Source organism: Pristis pectinata, chromosome 4 (genome assembly GCF_009764475.1).
Source record: "Pristis pectinata isolate sPriPec2 chromosome 4, sPriPec2.1.pri, whole genome shotgun sequence".
Lineage (NCBI taxonomy): Eukaryota > Metazoa > Chordata > Chondrichthyes > Rhinopristiformes > Pristidae > Pristis > Pristis pectinata.
This window is the reverse complement of record NC_067408.1, coordinates 10668791-10693688: the sequence shown is the minus strand read 5'-3', so window position 1 is coordinate 10693688 and position 24898 is coordinate 10668791.

Genomic DNA, 24898 nt, shown 5'->3' with positions numbered 1-24898 from the left:
CAAAAATAGGAAATTGGATGTCCAGAATCAGTCTTGTGACACCAGAATCCCCCAAACACATGCCCTGTTCTGACTACCATTACACTTTCACAGTGGGAATCTCAGTGCACTGTCAGTAAAGAGCTCTTTGCAAAAAGGATGCCTGTGGAGAGCAGAACACAGACAACGGGACATTGTCTAAATAAAGCAACAGTCAGTCTGACTGAATAGCATTTGTTTCCTTTCACAGGTTTTTTTATTTAAATATATTAAGCACAAAAGTTTGCAGTTTTTCAAGTTGTGCAGACATGTGAGTCTGGCAGTCAGAGAAGGGAAGCAGCAGCAACTGTTAACGGCTGGCAGACAAATTGAAGGGACAGGTTGAAATCTGTGTCTGGAGGAAGACTGAACATCCTTAATGATGCCCAGGTTGTGATTAATGCACTCGTGAGCAACACAAACATGAACAGGCAAAAAGGGAGGAAGGCTTGCACATAGGACCTTTTATGTTAGCCTCATGCTCATTATTATCATGGGTGACACATGAACTCTGTTCCATGGGTTCGATCCTGACCTCAAGTGCTGTACATGTGGAACATAGAACATTACAGCACAGTACAGGCCCTTCGGCCCACGATGTTGTGCCGATATTTTATCCTGTGCCTCAACTACCAGTGTTCTTGAGAGTGAGACTAACCCTTGAGTGTTTAGGTTCTTTACTTTCATACATCAGTGAACTGAGCGAATAAGACAAGCAAAAGGCTTTCTCTTCAACCATGCAGGTTGAAGGACTGAGAAGTGAACAGAGGAAGGACAAAAAAGATGCCCATTTAAAGTGACTGAACACAATGTCAAATCAAGTGCAAAAAAGGAGATGGAGAGGACCAATATTTGAATTAGTATAAAGAACATAGAACTTTACAGCACAGTACAGGCCCTTCAGCCCACAATGTTGTGCTGACATTTTATCCTGCTCTAAGATCTACCTAACCCTTCCCTCCCACATAGCCCTCCATTTCTCTGTCATTCATGTGCCTATCTGAGAGTCTCTTAAATATCCCTAATGTATCTGCCTCCACCACTTCTGCCGGCAGTGCACTCCACGTACCCACCACTCTCTGTGTAAAAAAAAACTTGACTTTGATATCCCCCATACCTTCCTCCAATTACCATGTGGAGTTTGCTCTTTCTCTCTCTGACCGCATGGGTTTCCTCCGGGTGCTCCAGTTTCCTCCCACATCCCAAAGACAGGCAAGTTGGCAGGTCAATTGGCCACAGTAAATTGTATAGGTGGGTGGTTAAATCTGAGGGGAGCTGATGGAAACGTGCAAATAAAGTGGAATTAGTGTAAATGGATATTGGTGGTCGGCGTGAATAGGAAAGGCTTAGAGGGATTATGGGCCAAATGCAGGCAAGTGGGACCAGTTTAGATGAGCATCTTGCCAACATGGATGAGTTGGACTGAAGGGCCTGTTTGCATGCTGTATTGCTGGATGACTCAATGAACCACATCTATTTCTATACTGAATGACTCTATGTTAGAGCTATTTAAGTGCTCTTGAAGCATAGTCCATGTTGTAATATTGGAAACACAGTTTGATAACTGCAAGCTCCCACAAGCACTAATGTCATTATGACCAGTGATGTTCACTGAAAGTATTCTTTCAATGGTGGGGTGAAGAGATGGTTGATGCAGAAGGAGAATGAATGAGAATGAACCAAGAAGAAGAACCTTTTAGTTTCTTTTGGTCAAGACGGAAGAGGGTGTAGAGGAGATTTGGAGGATGTTGCTAGGACTGGAGAACTGTAGCAATGAAGAAACTTTGGAAAGCTAGGGTTGTTTTCTTTGGAACTAAGGAGGTTCAGAAGAGACTTAATTCAGGTGTGTAAAATTATTAGGGGTTCATAGAACAATACAACACAGGAACAGAGCCTTCAGCCCACAGTGTCTCAGCCAAACACAAAGCTGAATTAAACTAATTCTCTTCTGCCAGGTACCTGGTCCATATCCCTCTAATCTCTGCACATTCAAGTGTCTACCTAACATCCTCTTAAACACCACTATCGTATCTGCTTCCACCATCACACCTGGCAGCCCATTTTAGGTACCTACCACTCTCTGTGTAAAAAAACTTGCCTCGCATATCCCCCTTAAACTTTCCCCCTCTCATTTTAAATGCATGTCCTTTAGTTTTTGACATTTCTATCATGGGAAAAAGATTCTGACTGTCTACCCTATCTATGCCTTTCATAATCTTATAAACTTCTATAAAGACTCCCCTCACCCTCCGACACTCCGGAGAAAACAACCCAAGTTTGTCCAACCTCTTCTTGTAGCTCATACCCTCTTATCCAGGCAGCATCCTGGTAAACCTCTTCTGCACCCTCTCCAAAGCCTCCACATCCTTCCTGTAATGGAGCAACCAGAATTTCACACAATTGGGTTCAGATGTAATGGGTGGAAAAGAACTATATCTTTTAACAAAGGTGTCAAATGCAAGGGCTGTAGATGCAAAAGAATTGGTAGATGGATTAGAAGGAAAACATAGAATATATTTTCAGAGGGTCATAGGAGTCTGGAACTTGCTGACTGAAAAACAAGTGGAGGCAGAAACATTCATCATATCTAAAAAGTACTTGGATTTATTCATCTCTCCCAGTTCCACAGATGTTCTCACAGGACTGGGTCCTGGAACTGTGAAGTCTGTTCTGGGGTCCTCGGGGAATTCTTTTGTTGCTGACGTTTCATGTGTAGAACGTGAATGTGTCTGGTTTTCCTCCCACATTCCAAGGACGTACTGGTTAGGAAGTTGTGGGCATGCTATGTTGGCGCCGGAAGCGTGGCGACACTTGCGGGCTGCCCGCAGAACACCCTACGCAAAAAGATGCATTTCGCTGCGTGTTTCGATGCACATGTGACTAATAAAGATATCTTATGTTGTCTTATCTTTTTTTGACCACAGAACAATGGTGGGCTGAACAAGATGGTGTAATGGGATCTTTCACAGATAGAGCTTTGGTTCAACTGCACATTTAGAAAACATCTTCAAGAGAGGAATACAAGTCCAGATTATCTGCTAAGGCTTTTAGAATGGGACTTGACAGAATGGTTGACAAATTATCATATGAACTACAGCTGATTTTGGAAGGGTGGCACAGTACATGAATAGGAAAGGTTTAGAGTGATATGGGCCAAATGCAGGCAAATGGGATTCACATAGCTAGGTGTCTTGGTTGACATGGATGAGTTGGGCCGAAGGGCACATGCTGCATAGTTCTATGAATCTACTTTCCCTGTAATCCTTGATTCTCTTGCTGATTAGAAACTTATTTATTCGAGTCTTAAATACATCCAAGGAATCTGTCCCCACAACTCTCTGTGGCAAGAAGTTTCAAAGACCTACAGCCCTCTGAGAGAAGAAGTTCTTTCACATCTGTCTTAAATGAGCATCCCCTAATGCTGAGACCAGGCCCTCTGAATCCTTCCATGTGAGGAAACTTTCTCTCAGCATTTACTCTGTCCCTAAGACCATAAGACATAGGAGCAGAATTAGGCCATTCGACCCATCGAGTCTGCACCACCATTCAATCGTGGCTGATTGTTTCAACTCCATTCTCCCACCTTCTCCCTGTAACCCTTAACCCCCTTACCAGTCAAGAACCTACCAATCTCTGCCTTAAGTACACCCAATGACTTGGCCTCCACAGCCCTCTGTGGCAACGAATTCCACAGATTCACCACCCACTGGTTGAAGAAATTCCTCCTCATCTCAGTTTTAAAGGGACGTCTCTTTGTTCTGAAGCTGTGCCCTGGGATCCTAGTCTCTCCTACTAATGGAAACATCCTCTCCATGTCCACTCTGTCCAGGCCTTTCAGTATCCGATAGGTTTCAATGAGATCTCCCTTCATCGTTCTGAACTCCATCGAGTACAAGCTCAGAGACGTCAAACTCTCCTCATGCGTTCATTCCTGTGATTATTCTTGTGAATATCTAGTCCCTTAAAAATCTTATTTGTTTCAATAAGACCATCTCTCATTCTTATGAACGCCAATGTGTCGAACCCCAACCTGTTTAACTATTCCTTGTGGGATAATCCCTCCATAAGTGGGATAATCCTTGCAAATCTCCTCTGTCTCTGGTGAAATAATATCCTTCTTTAAATAAGGGGGACCAAATCTACGCATGGTTAAACTCAAGACTTAATTGAGTTCCTGCTCTTTGAAACATAGAAGATGTTTGAGGTGATCCAATGGACATTTTGCATATAAGAAGAAAGCAGTGTGGATGCTGGAAATCTGAAATAAAACACAAAATAAAAATATGGAATCTTCAGCAGGTCAGGCAACATTGATGTAAAGAAAAATATTTTGTGTTGATGAACTTTGATCAGAACTGTAAATAGTTAAATACATAATAGGTTCTAAGTGAATGGAAGGGCACAGAAAAGTTGAGGAAAGGAGGAAAAAAAATAAAAGGGAAGTTTACTTTAAAAGGGATAGGACAGAAACAAAATATTCACAGTAGTGTAGCAGTTAGCGTAATGCTATTACAGCGCCAGCAATGGTGGTCCAATTCCCACCGTTGTCTGTAAGGAATTTGTATGTTCTCCTCGTGTCTGCGTGGGTTCCTTCTGGGTGCTCCGGTTTCCTCCCACATTCCAAAGATGCACAGTTTAGGAGCTGTGGGCATGCTATGTTGGCGCTGGAAACATGGCAACACATGCGGGCTGCCCCCAGCACATTCTCAATAACGCAAAAAGATGCATTTCATTGTGTGTTTCAATGTACATGTGACTAATAAATAAATATCTTATCTTAGGGAGCATTTTAAAGTGTCCATGATTAGTTTTGTTCCGTTTTCATTGCTGGTGCACATTAACAGTCAAAGATTCAGGATTTAGCAGCAGTTTTGGATGTCTTGGATATTTTCAAGAATAATGTTAGATGTGCCTTTGAGTGCTTGAAGCAGTTATCACACATCCTGGGTATGAATCACAAGGCACATTCTCAATGCCATTATTTAATTTCTACTATGGTTCATCACCTTCCACCCACAGTTCCACCTGACAACATTTGAACTCCTACAATGGCAAGTGAGGGTGAGAGTGAGAACCAAGTTGATGCAGAGGGAGGAGGAGCCCAGGTTGGTACAGAGACTTGCAGGCAATCTTGTGCATTTCCTTCTTCCTCGAGAGTTCAATTCAATTAGTAACTGGTTTATTGTTGTCACATGTACTGAGATACAGTGAAAAGCTTTGCCATCCAGAAAGATCATTCCAAAACATATGTACAAAGGGAAAAGCAATAACAGGATGTTGAATATAGTGCTACAGTTACAGAGAAAATGCATTGCAGGTAGACAGATAAGGTGCAAGGGCCACAATGAGGTAGATAGAAAGATGAAGGAAGATGGTATATTCTTCTTCAGCCATATTTTCATCATCTTCTCATGAGCCTCAGGTGCAGATGTGATCTTGCAAGAAAGGAGAGAGTGTTATTTATACACATGTATATTTTCTACACATGCACATATTATATACACATGCATGTTATATATATTGTTAATTTTTGGATCAGGGTATCACCAATTATTGCCCATCCTAATGGCCAAAGAAAAGGTGGTAGCAAGCTACCTTCTTGAACAGTTGCGATCCCCTTGAGGAAGATACTCCCACAGTGTTGTGGGGAAGAAAGTTCTGGGATTTGGACCCAGGAACAGTAAAGGACCAACAGTACAATTCCAAGACAAGATTCAAGTGCTCGTGTTTCCATGCACCTTCCATCCTTCTTGATGGTCGAAGTCTCAGGTTTGAGAAGTGCTGTCAGACTGGATGAGTAACTGCAGTTAATTTTGCAGATGGTAAACAGAGCAGCCATGGTACACCAGTAGAGAGCATGATTCTCTTGATGCAAACACAAGAGCCTGGAATCTGGAGCAACAAACAAGATGCTGGAGGAACTCAGTGGGTCAGGCAGCACCTGTGGAGGGAAAATGGACAGTCAACGTTTCGGATTGAGACTCTTCATCTGAGCTGATAATTCTCTTGATGACTAGAGAAGCCAGAGAGACTGTGGAAGCTGCTTGCTCTGTCACAAATTCTTTGCATTGTGCAGGTACACAGCAATCAACCTCCGCCCAGGAATATTCATGAGAAGAATCAACATCCAGAAATAAGGTAGCAAAATCATTATAGGGATGCCAAATGTGTTCTGGTGAAGTTACTATTTGTGGTTTTCAGTAGGTTCTCCCATTAATAATGGAAGGCTTGTAATATTATGATTATATTAGAAAGGAAGAATTTTGATGTAAGGATGAAAAATTATGCATTATTGTGAGAGGGAACATTGGAACTGGTGTGGAATACCAGGATTCTGATGTCGGGAGTACAAATAATTACCTTTCCTTCCCTCCATGTTTCTGTTTACCCTTACAAAGTTAATTAGTGTGACGCAATGATGCAGCAGTTAGTGCTGCTGCCTCATGGCTCCAGAGACGAGGATTTAACCCTGATCTCGGATGCTGTCAGTTCCTGTAAATTTACTACTGTTAATGACCCCTCATTGTAGATAAGTGGTGAACGAGTCAAAGAGGATTTGACCGGCATGTTCTTGGAAAGGAAGTTACAGGGGTACAGGGCAATAAGGAGAGATCAAATGTGACTGATAGGATTGCACTGCAGGGAACTGTCAATGGACCCAATGGGCTGAATGTTGGAGCAAGTAATGAACAAAAAAACAATCAGTCAATGTTCCTCTTGAATGTTTCATTTGTCCCCTGGTATCCACAGCATTCTGGCAGAGAGAATTTCAGGTTCCCCAATGTTTTATGTAAAGAAGTGTTTCCTGTTTCTTCTGTAGAATTGGTGGGCACAAACTTAGAATGAATTGTCCCATTGTTGGTATCACCCACTGGTGGAAACACCTTGAAATCAATCACCTGGTCACCATCAAGTTGCACTCAAAGTGCACTAAATTTTGAAGGGAATAGTACAAAATGCTACAACTTCTTCTCAGGCAGTCGCTTGGGATCAAGGATGACTTGCTCCCAATCCATTTTTGTGGAATCTGATTTGATTAATGAGGCCAAGGTGGGAATCACTTCTGCCAGTGGGATCAGAGGTGCCTCATTGGATGGGCAGGTAGGAGCTTGTGAGGTAATGCACTCCTTCCGCTGTCGATGCTGGGTGTCTGTGTGCTCCTGACACATAGACTGGAGCATCTCAATGCCAACCTGAATACTCCTTTCCCACACTGAGCAGTCATGGGCCAGGGATTCACAGAAGTCAGCGGAGGACATTGAATTCTTTTGAAGGAGGCTTTGAAACCATCCTTGAATCTTTACCCCTGTTCATCTGGTAATCTCTTACATTAGATAGCATGTCTGTTTGGGGAGTTCGACATGGCATGCTCACTAGAACCAAGTGACTGTAACTAGGGCCTCAATGTTGGGTTTGTTAGCCTGAGAGACAACACTAGTGTTGGTTAACTTGTGCTTCCAGTGAATTACTATGCAACAGTCTTTTTAATTCTACTTATCAGGGATGAATTTCAAGGGAAGTTTCTCTCAACTTTTTCCAATTGTACCTCTCATACAAGCCTCCGCTAATGGTCGATGAATCAGTGACAAGTGACCGTAGTCTCAAGAGGAACACTGGCAAGGAGTGGGCTAGAAGTATGTACTTTTCCACACTGGAGTGCATTTGAATAGGTGGGTACTGAAGCCAAATCAATCACAATGTTTAAGAGGGAATTAGATAAACACTTAAAAGGGGTGAATATTAAAGATTTCTAGCAAAGAAGAGGAAAATAGGATTACTGTAGATTGCTCTGATGTGAGGTTGGCACCTGCACAGACAAATGAGCTAAATAGCATCCATCTGTGCTGATTTATTTTAATTGGTTTAATGCCTGCATTCGAACACTGCAGCAACTAATTCTACATAAATGAATTAAGCATATTTTACAGTTTAGCCAATTGTATAACCTGTACTTTTTAAAAAAAAATTTGATCTACAGGTACCTCTTTTGTACATAGAACCTACTAATTCAAAGTTACCCCAAAGATCCAATCTACAGAAAGTGTTGTTATTTACCAATTAATTTGCTGCATGATTTTCATAGGGGAATGAAAACACACAGTGGAGCTGATTGTTCCCTTTCGTCTCTTCCTTAAACCTCCTACTCAGCACAAAGCCGCGCCTAATCAGTTTTCCCTCTCGTAATCCTGATTAGGTTTTCGTGATCGCAAGACAAATCCTCTTGCCTGCCTTCTGTTTACCCATGTCATGTTTTTTTAAGTTCTGTCCTTTTTGCTCCTTTTCCCTTCCATTTGGTTTGCATCGTTACCTGACATTCTTTAATTCTGAAAGCAAGCCCCAGCTCAGAAACCAAGCAAAGACCATCCACAAATTGATCCCTTGAGTGTGAAGTGCAGAGGTGGTGTGACCTTGATCCCAGTCTACGTCTACCTCTGATGCTAACGTGAAAACAGATAATCCTGTGAAGATACACTGCAGGCAGCTGAAATAAATAAAGGCTATTTTGTTTTGCAAATAAACCTATCAAAAATAATATTCTTGACCTGGGTATGTACGTCTTGGTACATCCCAAACTACTTTTCTATAATTCAGTTGCCAATGGCTTGCACATCAGAATTTTTGCAATTGTTTTGAGCCTCTGTCTCAAAAGTGCCTGTGTGTGTGTTTTTGTGTTCAGACTTTTTCTATTCTTTTCCCCCTTTGGAAAGTCAGCCGCCTTCTGAGACTGGTTCCTCCCATCAAGCAAAAAAAATCACAGAGCAGTTTTGATCAATCCCAGTCATTAATCCATGAGAGAAAAAAAATAAAGCCCTGGCTCGCTCCAGCCCCCGCGCTCTGTGACCTGTCTTCTGTCAGTGAGGCTTCTCTGCACAATGTACAAAAAGTTTAATGCCAATCATGGCGAGACTTGACCTTTGAAAAAAATAAATGAAGCCAAGCAAATAATAAAAAAAAGAGAAATATTTCCTGTAATTAGCTCAGCTTCCAGTGATAGAGCCTTTGGCACATTCTGACAAGGAAATTCAATGAATAAGGAAGCAAATTATATATATTTTTATGGACGTGTAGCTGAATTTGACTGTGAATTAATGATAAGGGTCTTAAATGGTTTAAAGCTTTAACAAATACTTTGAGGTTGAAATTGCACACTGCAATAGTAGCATCAGATATGTTAATTAGTTTATACAAAATTGCTTTGTCTGCTATTTAAATAGCACACACTTTAATGTTTCAATACCAATATTGCACTGAGCAATTAAATCCTTAATAACTCATACCTCATTTTACTAAAATGCAGCATAACTGTATTCTATGTGATTGAATTTGATCTATGTCTTTGTTCAGTAGATTTGAAAAGAAAGACAAGCATTTATAATTCTGCTTGTCATGATTTCAAGATATCCCAAAGCACTTTATAAATGAGAGGTACTCGTGAAGTGTAGTCAATGTTCCAATGTAGGGAGCACAGCAGACAAACTGTACAACTCCCACAAAGAGCAATTTAATAATGAATAGATGATCAGATTTAGTCATTTATTTGAAATGAAAATGTTGACCAGGCAACAGAAAGAATGCCCCTGCTCGCCATGGAATCTTGATCATCCACTTATGAGGACAGGGGACATTCTGTGGGTCTAATCATGGCAGAGGTGTCTTAAGACTAGAAAGCAGAGATTAGAAGTAAGGAATCAGAGGTCTGGAGAGGTTCTAAGGAAGAATTTTCTCAACCAGAGGATGGCTGTGGTCTGGAATGCATAGCCTGAGGAGGTGCTGAAGGCAGATACTCCCACGTTAAGGAAGCATCTGGACAAGCACTTGAATCGACAAGGCATAAGCAGGCTATGCTGGTAAATGGGATCAGTATAGATACTGTAAGTCAGTATGGAGATAGTGGGCTGAAGGGCCTGTTTCTGAGCTCAATGACTTTCTGACTCTACGATAGGCAGAGTCTTGATTTACCATCTCCTTCAAAAGTCAACACCTCTGATAGTCCAACACTAAGAACTAAGCAAAGATTTTATCGAACAGTACAGCACAGGAACAGGTCCTTCAGCCCACAATGTTTTGCCAGACTAACTAAACAAGTGATTGGTTAGCGTAACACTTTACAGCGCCAGCGACCCGGGTTCAATTCCAGCCGCTGTCTGTAAGGAGTTTGTACGTTCTCCTCGTATCTGCATGGGTTTCCTCCGGGTTCTCTGGTTTCCTCCCACATTCCAAAAACGTACAGGTTAGGAAGTTGTGGGCATACTATGTTGGCGCCGGAAGCATGGCGACACTTGCGGGCTGCCCCCAGAACACTCTACGCAAAAGATGCAGTTTACTGTGTGTTTCGATGTACATGTGACTGATAAAGATATCTTATCTTATCTTAAATGCCTAACTAAACTAATCCCTTCTGCCTACACAATGTCCATATCTCTCCATTCTCTGCACATTCATGTGTCTATCTAAGAGCCTTTGAAACACCTCTATCATATTTGCCTCCGCTACCACCCCTGATAGTGCATTCCAGGCACCCATCAATCTCTTTGAAAAGACTTGCCCCGTATATCTCCTTTGAACTCACCCCCTTTCATCTTAAATGCACGGCCTCAAGTATAAGACATTTTGACCCTGGGAAAAAGATACCAGCTGTCTAATCTATCTATGCCTCTCATAATCTTATGAACTTCTGTCAGGTTTCCCCTCAACCTCCACCGATCCTGAGAAAGTCAGAGCAGTTTTGGGCGCAAGTCTCTGGAGAGGAGCTTGAATGCACATATCCTGGCTCTGGGTGCTGTTCGTGTGGAGTTTGCACGTTCTCCCTCTGACTGCATGAGCTTCCCCAAGGTGCTCAGGTTTCCTCCCACAACTCAGAGATGCACTGCTCGGTTAATTAGATCATGTAAGTTACCCCTTAGTGTGAGTAAGTGGCAGAAGAGTCAAAGTGGGTATGTGATAACCAATAACTTACAGGGACTGCTCTGTTGGATGCTGGAACAGATATGATGGTCTGAAAGTCCTCTTGATGTGCCCAAATAAGTAAATACTCATGTGAATGTGGAAGAATGAGAAATGATACAACATTCTTACAGAGATTGTCAGGGTAAATGTAGAGAGAATGTCTCCTCTGTATGGAAACCCTAGAACAGCGAGGCATCATCTCAGGATAAAAGGTCATTGTAAATCTTTGGAATACTCAACCTACATAGGCTTTGGATTCTGACAGGCTACGGTCCTGATGCAGGAATTCGACCAAAAAATGTTGATACTTCCTTTCCACCTTCCCCCCCTCACCCCCAACCACAGATGCTGTTTGACCTGCTGAGTTCCTCCAGCAGATTATTTGTTGCTCCAGATTCTAGCATTTGCAGTCTCCTGTGTCTCTCTGCACTTTGGATTCTCTTTCATTGGGTAGATTCAAGGTTGAGACAGATAGACTTTAGAATGCTTAAGTGAATGGGTAGTAGAGCAGGCAAGGTACTGGGATGAGCCATTATCTTTAATAGTATCACAGAATCTGGGGGCAACATGTGCTCATCCTGTATATTTCATGATAGAAGGATTCTATAGCAATATCTTAAAGCAGGGACTTTCTTTCCATTGCCATAGTCAATATAGATCCCCCAAGTAACATCACTAACAAACAGATAATCTGATCATTTAATTCAATGATCTGCATTGATTTAATTTTTTTAATTCTTTACCTTTTTTTGGCTGCTTGTTTTGTTTTACATTGAGAGATCACAACTGAAAAGAGTGGAACACTTCCTTTAATGTACTTTGCAATGACTTCGAATTTTGAAAGAGATCTTTATTATTGCATGATTGGAAGAAGAATCAGTATTGTGACCAATTCTCCTCCTTCAATTAACACCATGGGGAAAAGAAAAGACAGATTATTGGGTTATTTGATTTATTTTTGACTGTTAGATTTTGCTGTGAGCTACTTGACTTTTTCTTTCCCCAATGCAACAACAGTTACTACACTGCAAAGTAATTGAACAAATGCCTGTGAAATTCAATGAGGTGTTACTGTGGCAACAAATTCATGCATATTTCTGTTAAAATCTAGAAGGGCCAACGTTGCACAAATTTTATTGGGGAAAAAATATTTTATAGATGGTGGTGCTGGAAAACAAAAAATTGACATACCTCTTTTGGAGTGGTTTTAATGGAGGATGAGTGTACAAAAAAGCCATAAAGAACTAAAGAAATGGGTGTAGGAGTAGGTCACATGCCCTCTTGAGCTTGGTCCACTGTGAAATAAACCATGCCTGGACTGATCTTGGCCTCAGTTCCGCTTTCCTTCCTGATCCCTGTAACCTTCGATTTCCCTACTTTTTAAAACCTTATATCAGCTCCTGACAATTCAATATCTTTCTGTCTATCCCAGGGAATTGTGGAGTGTCCCAAAGATGCACAAACTTCTGAGCGAAGAAATTCTTCCTCACCTTCATTTTAAATGGCAACTCTTCATCCTGATACTGTGCTACTTAGTTCTAGGTTCCCTGACCATTGCAAACATTCAGAGTTAGATTAGACCTTAAGAAGGAAGAGCAGAAGTAGGCCATTCAGCCCCTCAGGTCTGTTCCACCATTCAACAGGGTCACGGTTGATCCAACATTCCTCAAGTCTGTATCATGTTGCAGTTGTACAAATCATTGGTTCAGCCACAGTTGGAGTATTGTGTGTGGTCCTGGTTGCCATGAAATAGGAAGGATGTGATTGAGCAAGAGAGGGTGCAAAACACATTCACAGGAATGTTGCCTGGACTGGAGAACTTGAGTTATAAGGAGCCTCGACAGGCTGGGACTGTTCTCCCTGGAGTGAAGGAGATGGAGGATTGACCTTACAGATGTTTATAACATCATGAGGGCATAGACAAGGTGAATGGTCACAGTCTTTTCCACAGGATAAGGGAGTCTTAAACTAGAGGGCAGAGGTTTAAGGTGAGAGGGGAAGGACGTAAAGGGGACCTGAAGGGCAAGTTTTTCCACACAGAGGGTGGTGGGTATGTGGAACGAGCTGCCAGAGGATGCGGTAGAGGCAGGTACATTTAAAAGATATTTGGACAGATACATGAATAGGAAAGGTTTAGAGTGATATGGGCCAAATGCAGGCAAATGGGATTCACATAGCTAGGTGCCTTGGTTGACATGGACGAGTTGGGCTGAAGGGTATATGCTGTATAATTCTATGAATCTACTTTCCCTGTAATCCTTGATTCTCTTGCTGATTAGAAACTTACTTATTCGAGTCTTAAATATATCCAAGGAATCTGTCCCCACAACTCTCTGTGGCAAGAAGTTTCAAAGACTTACATCACTCTGAGAGAAGTTCATTCACATCTCAGTCTTAAATGGGCATCCCCTAATGCTGAGACCAGGCCCTCTGAATCTTTCCATGTGAGGAAACTTTCTCTCAGCATTTACTCTGTCCCTAAGACCATAAGACATAGGAGCAGAATTAGGCCATTCGACCCATCGAGTCTGCACCACCATTCAATCGTGGCTGATTGTTTCAACTCCATTCTCCCACCTTCTCCCTGTAACCCTTAACCCCCTTACCAGTCAAGAACCTACCAATCTCTGCCTTAAGTACACCCAATGACTTGGCCTCCACAGCCCTCTGTGGCAACGAATTCCACAGATTCACCACCCACTGGTTGAAGAAATTCCTCCTCATCTCAGTTTTAAAGGGACGTCTCTTTGTTCTGAGGCTGTGCCCTGGGATCCTAGTCTCTCCTACTAATGGAAACATCCTCTCCATGTCCACTCTGTCCAGGCCTTTCAGTATCCGATAGGTTTCAATGAGATCTCCCTTCATCGTTCTGAACTCCATCGAGTACAAGCTCAGAGACATCAAACTCTCCTCATGCATTCATTCCTGTGATTATTCTTGTGAATATCTAGTCCCTTAAAAATCTTATTTGTTTCAATAAGACCATCTCTCATTCTTATGAACGCCAATGTGTCGAACCCCAACCTGTTTAACTATTCCTTGTGGGATAATCCCTCCATAAGTGGGATAATCCTTGCAAATCTTCTCTGAGCTGTCTCTGGTGAAATAATATCTTTCTTTAAATAAGGGGGACCAAATCTACGCATGGTTAAACTCAAGACTTAATTGAGTTCCTGCTCTTTGAAACGAAGAAGATGTTTGAGGTGATCCAATGGACATTTTGCATATAAGAAGAAAGCAGTGTGGATGCTGGAAATCTGAAATAAAACACAAAATAAAAACATGGAATCTTCAGCAGGTCAGGCAACATTGATGTAAAGAAAAATATTTTGTGTTGATGAACTTTGATCAGAACTGTAAATAGTTAAATACATAATAGGTTCTAAGTGAATGGAAGGGCACGGAAAAGTTGAGGAAAGGAGGAAAAAAATAAAAGGGAAGTTTACTTTAAAAAGGCTAGGACAGAAACAAAAAATTCACGGTAGTGTAGCGGTTAGCGTAACGCTATTACAGCGCCAGCGATGGGGGTCCGATTCCCGCCGCTGTCTGTGAGGAGTTTGTACGTTCTCCCCGTGTCTGCGTGGGTTTCCTCCGGGTGCTCCGGTTTCCTCCCACATTCCAAAGGCGTACGGGTTAGTCGATTAACATGGGTGCAATTGGGCGGCGCGGGCTCGTTGGGCTGGAAGGGCCTGTTACCATACTGCATAAATAAAGTTTTAAAGTCTTAAGAAAGAATGAGCATGTCAGGTGGAGTCTGGTGAGGGAACAAAGTCAGAATCAGGTTAATTATCACTGACATATGTCGTTAAATCTGTTGTTTTGTGGCAACAGTACAGTGCATGATGTAAAAATTACTGTAAGTTACAAAAATAAATAAATAGTGCAAAAGAGGAATAAGGAGGTAGTGTTCATGGGTTCATGGACCGTTCAGAAATCTGATGGCGGTGGGGAAGAAGCTGTTCCTGAATCATTGAGTGCGGGCCTTCAGGCTCCTGTACCTCCTCCCTGATGGTAGTAACAGGAAGAGAGTATGTCCCGGATGGTGAGGGCCCTTAATGGTGGATACCATCTTTTTGAGGCACTGCCTCTTGATGTCCTCAATGGCAGTGAGGGTTGTGCCCGTGATGGAGCTGACTGAGTCTACAACCCTCTATAGCTTCTTTCGATCCTGTGCATTGGAGCCTCCATACCAGGCAGAATGCTCTCCACCGTACATCTGCAGGAACAAAGTAAAGATAAAATAGTGATTTCAGCAAGGTGAAAATGACAGAAGCAGAATTATTGTGGGAAGTGCTGTCAAAAAGTACGAAAGCTGTGGATATGGTTTGATATTAAATAAAAAGAATAATATTATTTGATTTTAGTGATAATTAAGAGTAACAATCTGAAGGATAAAGTGAAAAAGTGGGTGAGTGGGATTAACCAGTTGAAGCAGGAGGGCTTTGATTGACAATTTAATGAAATAGTATTTGTATTTGTATCATTGACGAATGATCAGATCATTAGGTTCATGGCCATCATTACTTGTATATATTGGCAGTTTAAACAACTGTGTATAATTTTCCCAAATGGTAAGCCAGAACTTCATAACCTACTTCAGCTCTTTCAGAGGAATGCGTTGCTTTTGGTCTGCTTTTCTTTCTTACAAATCTCATTGCCTTTCAGAAACTGTCTGTGAGATGAAGTGCTAAACCAGAATTATTGTTCCTCTTCCAGCAGGTAACACTCGATTCTCCAATATCTGCTGATATCCTGGGTGCAGCAGCAATTTGATTTGCTTCACAGAGCTGACCCTCTATCCTCAGGTGATATTTTTAGCACCGTATAGCATTGACTCTGGACAAGACTTTAATGAACTAACCTACTTAAGAGACTTGGGCCAGAACCAGACAGATGAAGGGTTTGTATCTGCATCATTAACCTAACTTTTCTCTTTACAGTTGCTGACAGCAGACCAAGTGTGTACCTCCAGCCAGCTCTTTCTGTTTTATATCTTCCAGAATTGCATGAAATGTTCAGTCCAAAAACAGGTCATCCCAGCTAACTAGTTTGCACTAGTGTTTTGACTCCACATGCATCAATTTATTGGAGATATTTTAATGCGGCATTTAATTTCTGTGCAAACCTAAATTTTGAACACTTTGATACAAATAAGAGAGTCAAGGAACATTTAGTTACAATTCCTTTTGAGATGAAGAACAGCTCATGTCCTCTCTGTTCTTACCATTTGAGCTAACCATATACAGTATATTTAGAGCATTAGGTGGCACATTGGTGAAGCAGAGTCATGAGTCATACAGCACAGAAACAGGATCTTTGGCCCAACTGGTTCAGGCTGACCAAGATTCCTATCTAAGCTAGTCCCACTGCCTGCATTTGGCCAATATCCATCTAAACCTTTCCTACCTGTGTACCTGTCCAAATACCTTTTAAATTTTATTAATCTCCCTGCCTCAACCACTTCCTCTGGCAGCTCATTCCATAAACTGACCACCCTCTGGGTGAAAAAGTTGCCCCTCAGGTCTCTTAAATCTTTCCCCTCTCATCTTAAACCTATGCCCTTTAGTTTTTGATTCTCTTTCCCTGGGAAAAAGACTGTGCACATTCACCCCATCTATACCCCTCATGCTTTTATAGACCTCTGTAAGATCATCCCTCATTCTCTTATGCTCCAATTAAATAAATAAATTTGAACATGGATGCATTTAAAAGAAAGCTCAATAACTGTGTGTGAGAGAGAGTAGAAGAGAGATCTCCTGATAGTGGGACTTGTTTCTGTGCAGCTAAAAGGTACATAATTACAGATACCTCTTCCATTTTAAAAATAAGAAGGATCAATTGTTGAAGTGTAAAGGCAAGCTGCAAGTTCCGATGCATTCCACCCTACCTATGCCCCCTGTGATCTTATACACTTCTATAAGATCATCCCTCATTCACCTATGCTCCAATAACAGCAGCTGCATGTTATCATCATCAGTAGGCAGAATCTTTTGCATTTGAGTCAAAAGGTTCTGGGTTCAAATCTCAATCCAAAAAGGCTTCAGCACAAAACATCAAGCTGATGCTTTACTGCTGCGACATGGAAATTCTGCACTGTACAGTCTTTCAATTGCGGTATTAAACTGAATCCTCGACTGTCATCTCAGGTGACTGCAAGAGTTTCCATTGCACAGTTCAGGAAAAAAAATAGAGGAATTATCCCTGCATTCCTGAAGGATCCTTGTCCACAATCCACACCACAATAAATACCATTTGATTGTTATTGCATTGCTGTTTGCGAGTTTACAGCGCACAAAGTAACAGAAGCATCTTCAGTTTAGAAATGGTGACAGTGCATTGGCTGTGAAGTCATTTGGGTCGAAATGAAGATGACAAGGAGATATATGACTGCAAGTTTTTAGCAAGCTTTTATTATCTTTTTATTGTTTTTTAATGTCATAATCCAAGTAATATCTCATTGGCTGTTTTGATATTAATTCTTGGGATGTGGGCAAAATCAGAGGTCAACATTTGCTACCCATTTAAGAGATTTCTTTATTAGTCACATGTACATCGAAACACAGAGCGAAATGCATCTTTTGCGTAGAGCGTTCTGGGGGCAGCCTGCAAGTATCGCCATGCTGCCGGTTCCATCATAGCGTGCCCACAACTTCCTAACCCTCACGTCTTTGGAATGTGGGAGGAAACCAGAGCACCCGTAGGAAGCCCATGCAGACACGGAGAGAATGTACAAATTCCTTACAGACGGTGGCCAGAATTGAACCCGGGTCTCTGGTGCTGTAATAGCGTTACAGAAACTGCTGCACTACCGTACCTGCCAATGCACCATCACTTCAAGTAATAAGGATACAATGTGGTATGAGATAATTGTGACTCATTCTTTGTTGTGTTGGGAGATACCTTTCTCTGAAAAATTGCATGGAATATGATGCCCAGGAACAGGCCATTCAATCCATCTAATCTGTTTTGATGTTAATTATTGCCACAAGTCTCCTCCCAAACCATCTGCTCTACTTTGGCCATTTGAAACACCTTTCAATTCATTTCTCTCTCACATAAAAACTCCACATTCTTTCTAAAGTATCCGAGCGCAGAATTGTTTCAGTATAGGAGGACACCTTTTGCTATTGCAGTCATACTGACTCGATCTAAGAGCAATCCAATGAGTCCCAATTCCCTGCTTTTTTCCAATAGCCCTGCAAAGTCTTTACTTTTATATCCTTATCCAATTTTATTTCAAACACTACAATTGAATTGGCCTCCACTGTCAGCCCTGGCAAAGTATTCAGACTCTAACCACTTACATAGAAGATAGAACATAGAACATTACAGCATAGTACAGGCCCTTCAGCCCACAATGATGTGCTGACATTTTAACCTGCTCTATCTAACCCTTCCCTCCCACATAGCCCTCCATTATTTATGTGGCTATCTCAAAGTCTCTTAAATGTCACTAATGTATTTGCCCCCACAACCTCTGCCGGCAGTGCGTGCCACACACCCACCATTCTCTGTGTAAAAGTCCTACCCCTGACATCCACCTTATATCTTCCTCCAATCACCTTAAAATTATGCCCCCTCGTGTTAGCCATTGTCACCCTGGGAAAAAGCCTCTGACTGTCCACTCGATCTATGCCTCTTATCATCTTGTACACCTCTATCAAGTCACCTCTCATCCTCCTTCTCTCCAAAGAGAAAAGCCCTAGCTCGCTCAACCTATTGTTCCTTTAAACTACTTTTTCCTCTTACCATAATGATTCATAATGGATGCTCCAGTTTCCTCCCACATTCCAAAAGACATATGGGTTAGGAGCTGTGGGCACGCTATGTTGGCGCCAGAAGAGTGGCGACACTTGCGGGCTGCCCCCCAGCACATTCTCAGTAATGCAAAAAGATGCATTTTACCATGTGTTTCCATGTACATGTGACAAACAGATAAACATCTCATCTGATCTTGTGTTTCGAGCGCCCCTTAAATTTCTCTTAATCCCCCTGTTCGATTTGTCAGCAACCGTTATATACTAATGAATTCTCCGGCAAGCAGAAAGAATGGGATGGATCAGACTGACTGCTTGCCAGTGATCACACAGTGAAGCATAGGCTAGATGCAATACATGTGTCTGCAAGTTCCAGGCTTCCTCACCCATGCGCTGCAACACAGATGTACAGAATGCACTGGAGGTCAAATGGTGGTGCATTTGACTTCTTGCTCCACCTCTTAAAGTCCCACTGAGTACTGTGTCGATTCTACAGCACATTGAGCTGATGGGATGGACACACATTGTATCTGCCCCTCTACTTTCTACCAGCCACAGCCTGTACATCTCCCATTTCTATGGTGTTGCCAAACTTCATTAGAAAGATTAATGAAGCTTTTTTTTCCTGAAGCAACAAACAATCTGCAGGAAGAACTCAGCGGTCAAGCAGCAGCATCTGTGGGAGGAAAGGAATTGCATCAGGACTGAGAGTGGAGAGGTGAGATGGCCAGTATAAAGAGGAGAAGGGGAGTGGAGAGAAAGTAGTGAGAGAAAACAGATAGAGCAAGGTGCGGGACAGCGGGGTGTGAAGGTTGGAGACCGTTGCTGGAGGGAGATAAGCAGGAACACAAAGGGCTACCAGTGCTGGACTCTGATAAATAAAGGAGGGGAGAATGTGGACCAGTAGAGGAGCAGTAAAAGTCAGCTGGAATTAGCTGCAGTTGGGCTGAAGGGTCTGTAACTGTGCTGTATGACTCAGATAGGGAGATGGCGATGCTGCCTGACCCACTGAGTTCTCTCAGCGGATTGTTCATTGCTCCAGGTTCCAGCATCTGCAGTCTCTTGTGTCTCCATTACTTTTTTTCCTCATTCACTTCAATTAACATTGATGTTGAAATTCATTGACAAGTTGAATGCAATTTTAGAGGAGTTTATTAATTTTATATTTTAACTGTTCTTTTCCCCAATAGTTTCTGCATGCCTTTGAACAATCAGGGACATTTCAAATTATTGTGTAATAATTCAATGCTTAATAATGCATAATAATAAGTTAGCATAATGCTATTACAGTGCCAATGACCCGGGTTCAATTCCGGCCGCTGTCTGTAAGGAGTTTGTACGTTCTCCCCGTGTCTGCGTGGGTTTCCTCCGGGTGCTCCGGTTTTCTCCCACATTCCAAAGATGTACGGATTAGGAAGTTGTGGGCATGCTATGTTGGTGCCGGAAGCGTGGCGGCACTTGTGGGCTGCCCCCAGAACACTCTATGTACATGTGACTAATAAAGATATCTTATCCTGTCTTATTGGGAAAAGGCATTCTCATCATGCAAGCTGGCAGAAAACCCTCAGGACAGTCTATGACCTGGGCATTAGTTTCCAAAATCTGGAAGCTAGATGCCGTTCATAGTCTGCATAATCCAGCCCATTCGTTCTGTGTTTGTTCTGTCTAACTTATTCCTAACGTTAAAGACCTCCCTCATACTTCCTCCAAATATTCCCTTTTGTAAAACAAAACCCAACACTTCCCAGTGGTTATCAGCACTCAGTTCATGCACCATCCTTCATTATGTTTTCTACAGTGCTTCGATGTTCTTTTATTGTATGCAAAGATGACAAGTTTGACACTGGTTCCATTTAAGTTTAATGCAAGTTCACTACTTTTGAATTCTCTACAAGCACTGAGCTTCAACAATCTTTTGGTATTTCTAACCGCTTTTCTGACCCGTGATGATGTTTTTACTGAGCTGGAATTGGAAATAGAATTTTTTTTTGTTCACTTGTATCTGTCAATCCCTTTGCATTTCTTTTGCTTTCTCTTCTTTTTCTGTGTTTTAAGTAATGTTTTATTCTTCCTACCATTTCTTCATCTATTTGTAATTTCAATAGCAACTTATATTTATATTCCATATTTCATCTTTTATAGAAGCAATGGCAGAAGAAAATGCATGTTAAAGTTCTGTATTGAGGTTTGATATTCTGTTGCAGATATTTGGCTAGCCACTTGGATCTGCATGCAAGATGTATTGAATAGGTTCCATTGAATATCTAGACTGTATCAAATTCTTCTATTTTTCACTTCACTGCATATTGAGTTAGGCACACCAGAAATCCTTCATTTATTCAATAAATGAGAACATTTCCATGTCCTGTTTGAATACAATTCAGCACATCCAATAATTACATTGCAGGTGGAAACCAGGAGGGTTCAGAGGATGCCGTTGGTAAAATGCTTGTTGGATACTAAAGCTGCAGATTAGATTTTGTGCTGTTGACTCTCAACATCAAGGGACTTGGACACAAGATGGTGAGAGCATGATTAGAAAGAAACATGAAGTCCTTTCATGATCTCCTGTAATCTGGGAAATACAGGAATTAACACAGAGCACAAAACAATTCAAGACAGATGGCCAGATCAAGCCTGAGCCCCCTCACCCTGTTTCACCTCCCACACATCCCATTAACCTTTTACATCCACATAGCTCACAACATCATCAAATCAAAACCTCCAGCTCATTGAGTCAGCAATGACCACCAAGTATCCATTTACTCTAATATTTTTTATTGTATTGTATTGGTTTATTACTGTCACTTGTACCGAGGTACAATGAAAAACTTGTCTTGCATACCAATCGTACAGATCAATTCATTACACAGTGCAGTTATATTGGGTTAATACAAAGTGCATTGAGGTAGTACAGAGTGCATTGATGTTGTACAGGTAAAAACAATAACAGTACAGAGTAAAGTGTCACAGCTACAGAGAAAGTGCAGTGCAATAAGCTGCAAGGTCACAACAAAGTAGATTGTGAGGTCAGACTCCATCTCATCGTATAAGGGAACCGTTCAATAGTCTTATCATAGTGGGGTAGAAGTTGTCTTTAAGTCTGGTGATACGTGCCCAGAGGCTCCTGTATCTTCTACCTAATGGAAGAGGAGAGAAGAGAGAATGACCAGTGTGTGGGGGGTCTTTGATTATTCTGGCTGCTTCACCAAGACGAGAGATAAAGACAAGAGTCCAAAGAGGGGAGGCTGGTGTCCGTGATGCGCTGGGCTGTGTCCACAACTCTCTGCAGTTTCTTGCAGCCCTGGACAGAACAGTTGCCGTACCAAGCCATGATACATCCAGATAGGACGCTTTCTATGGTGCATCGATAAAAGTTGGTGAGAGTCAAAGGGGACAAACCGAATTTCTTTAGCCTCCTGAGGAAGTAGAGGTGCTGGTGAGCTTTCTTGGCCGTGACATCTATGTGATTTGACCAGTAATACCACACAAGTCCCATTTTATTCCAGTCACGTGCCTATCACTCAGCTCCACACTGTGGACAGTCTACAATGGCCAATCAACCTACCGACCTGCACGTCTTTGGGATGCCGGGGGAATGAGAGCACCCGGAAAAAAATTCCCACGTAGTCACGGGGAGAACATGCAGCTCCACACAGACAACATCCTCTGTCGGGATTGAACCTATAGGAGCTGTGAGGCGACTGCTGTACTTGCTGTATCGCTGTGCTGCTCAGTGACGTCTCAAAGATTTTGCTGCCTTAGCATAGTCCAAGATGGAATGGGTCATGTGGGCTGTGTCGCCAAGGGTGGTGAATCTCAGGCCCTGATGGCTGTTTGACTGCTTGTTGTGTTAAAGGCCTTTTCTATTTTTCAAAATATCTCCCGTCCTCAGACATTTGGAAACCATTAAAGTACATTTAAATAACTTAATTTTAAATTTAAATTATTTTTAATTTTTAACTTTAATAAGTTTTTAGCCTATTTTAATTAATTAAAAATCATTAATTTAAAGAAAGGGAAAAATACTGCATAACATCGTTAAATTTGATGGTCCTATTCAAACAAATGGGACTTCACCAGCTACACCAAAACAGATGCAAAGTGTCTCCAGCTCACCCTCACCTTAGTAAGTTACAGGATCATCGCTGAGTTCAGTGTTAAGTTCTGTGGTGAAGAATAATCCATATTCTGTGTTGCAGGTTGCAGGTATGGAAATCCAGAACATGTTGACACCCACAATGTTGATGGTTTATAGAATGTCACTGACCATCGGCTAAAAATCAGTGCAGTCCATTTTATTGAAACTGACTGTCAAGAGATGGTGTAAGCAGTGGTTAAAACTCTCACTTGCATTTTGTACCTTAAACTAAAGACCAATTTCTCCCCCTTGAAGTTTGTTTATTTCTGAAGATTAAACTGGAAGAATACAGCATAAGAGACTGGAGAATAACACTAAACAACTGACAGAATTTCTTTGTTAAATTACCAACACTGGGTATTCCTAATGTTGCCTTTGATTTCACAGTGCAATGATAATGCACACTGACATTATTACGACTACAAAATCTATCTAAAGCAGTAGCTACCAAATTATCCACTCGTGAAAGGCCAACATGTCTTTCTCATCCGTTATTGCTTCTACGATATAAATATCATAAAAGAATCAATAAGGAGATAAGATTTCCTTTTCCGTCACCATTACAATTTAACCATCGAGTAAGAAACCGAAGTGGGTAACTTCAACCCACATCCACCCTCAACCAACAGGTGGAATGGAGGGGGTGGGTAGAATGGAAATCAATGGATGGGTTGAATTTGAGAAAAGTGGAATATCTACCATAAATGAAGGCATCCTCATAAAGGGTTGTAACAGGGTGTTAGACTTTGTTCTTCAAATCCATCAGAGTGTATCATGTTGACTAGAAATGGAAAGAGGAGACATTTACATGTGTAGATGACAAGACAATTTAACACAAAATGTTGGAATTTGGGCTGAAGGCTGCTTTCCATCACTTTGTACCATTGATTCACAGTGTTGAAATGAGCCGTTGCAGTAATTCCAGAATGGGTTTGAAAGTGAACATGGCAAATGGCAGTGTAATGAGACTTCGGGAAGCTACGAGATCCCTCCGATAACAGCACCTGAAAGCTCTACAGATTGAAGCATTTTGCTACTCTCCCATTTTCATCTCCCTCATCTACTTTCCAGTGGAATTACTTTGCAGCCACATAATTAAGATTGATCAATTATCTGTAGTTCATCTAAGATGGAAAATGTATTATCTATGTGTATGCTGATGAGTCAGTAGGAAAATCAGTTCTTCAAAAGCCATGCCTCAAGTTTGACAATCATTCAAAAAGGCCATCACAAAATGCAACAAAACTAATTAATTGTATATTTTGAAATCTAACCAAAAGTTCCTGAATAAAGGATAGTAGATAAACTTAATAAGCTGTCTAGAGGAACAGGCACTATTGGAAATGAAATTAAGAAAAATAATTCAAACTTAAGGCACTTATTTACAAGAGTTCAGTTCATCACAACCACCACAGAGCCCCAAAGGTTTGCAGTCACTATGCCTCAGTTATTTTTATATATCAGACCATAAATTGGTGGCCTCACCAAAGCAAATACAGAGTCATCAGCTGCTGACAGTCCCTTGCCTCATGTAACTGCAAGAAGCAAGAGTTTATCAAAAAGCACCTGGAGTTCTGTTCATTGAAATTCAATCAGAAAATAGCACTAAATGCTCTGTGGGATGATTAGCACTCAAAGAGAAAGATTGATTAAGATTTCAGTGCAGCTACTTGGCTAGCTCTGATAAAAGATTTTGCCTGGAATAATAGCTCACCATTTTTTTCCAATGGTTACTGACCGTGCTGCACGTAATTTGTCGTGATTTCAAATGTTAATATGATCTACGGTGTGTGGCTTGAAAAGCGGTGGCAATTGTGTAGGGCAGTGATATGGCGGCGGGAGGGGGAGAGGCAGAAGCAGTTTCAGTGGTGACTTGCAAAAGAGATCAATCTGAACAGAAAATATTCTACAGTTAAAATAAAAAGGGGAATATATCTTCCAGCTGGCAAAGGCATGGTTGGGAAAATTGGGTTTTCTTTTTTATTTTCTATTTTTTTCATTCTTTGAGTTACCTCATACTCCAATGTTTCTTTCT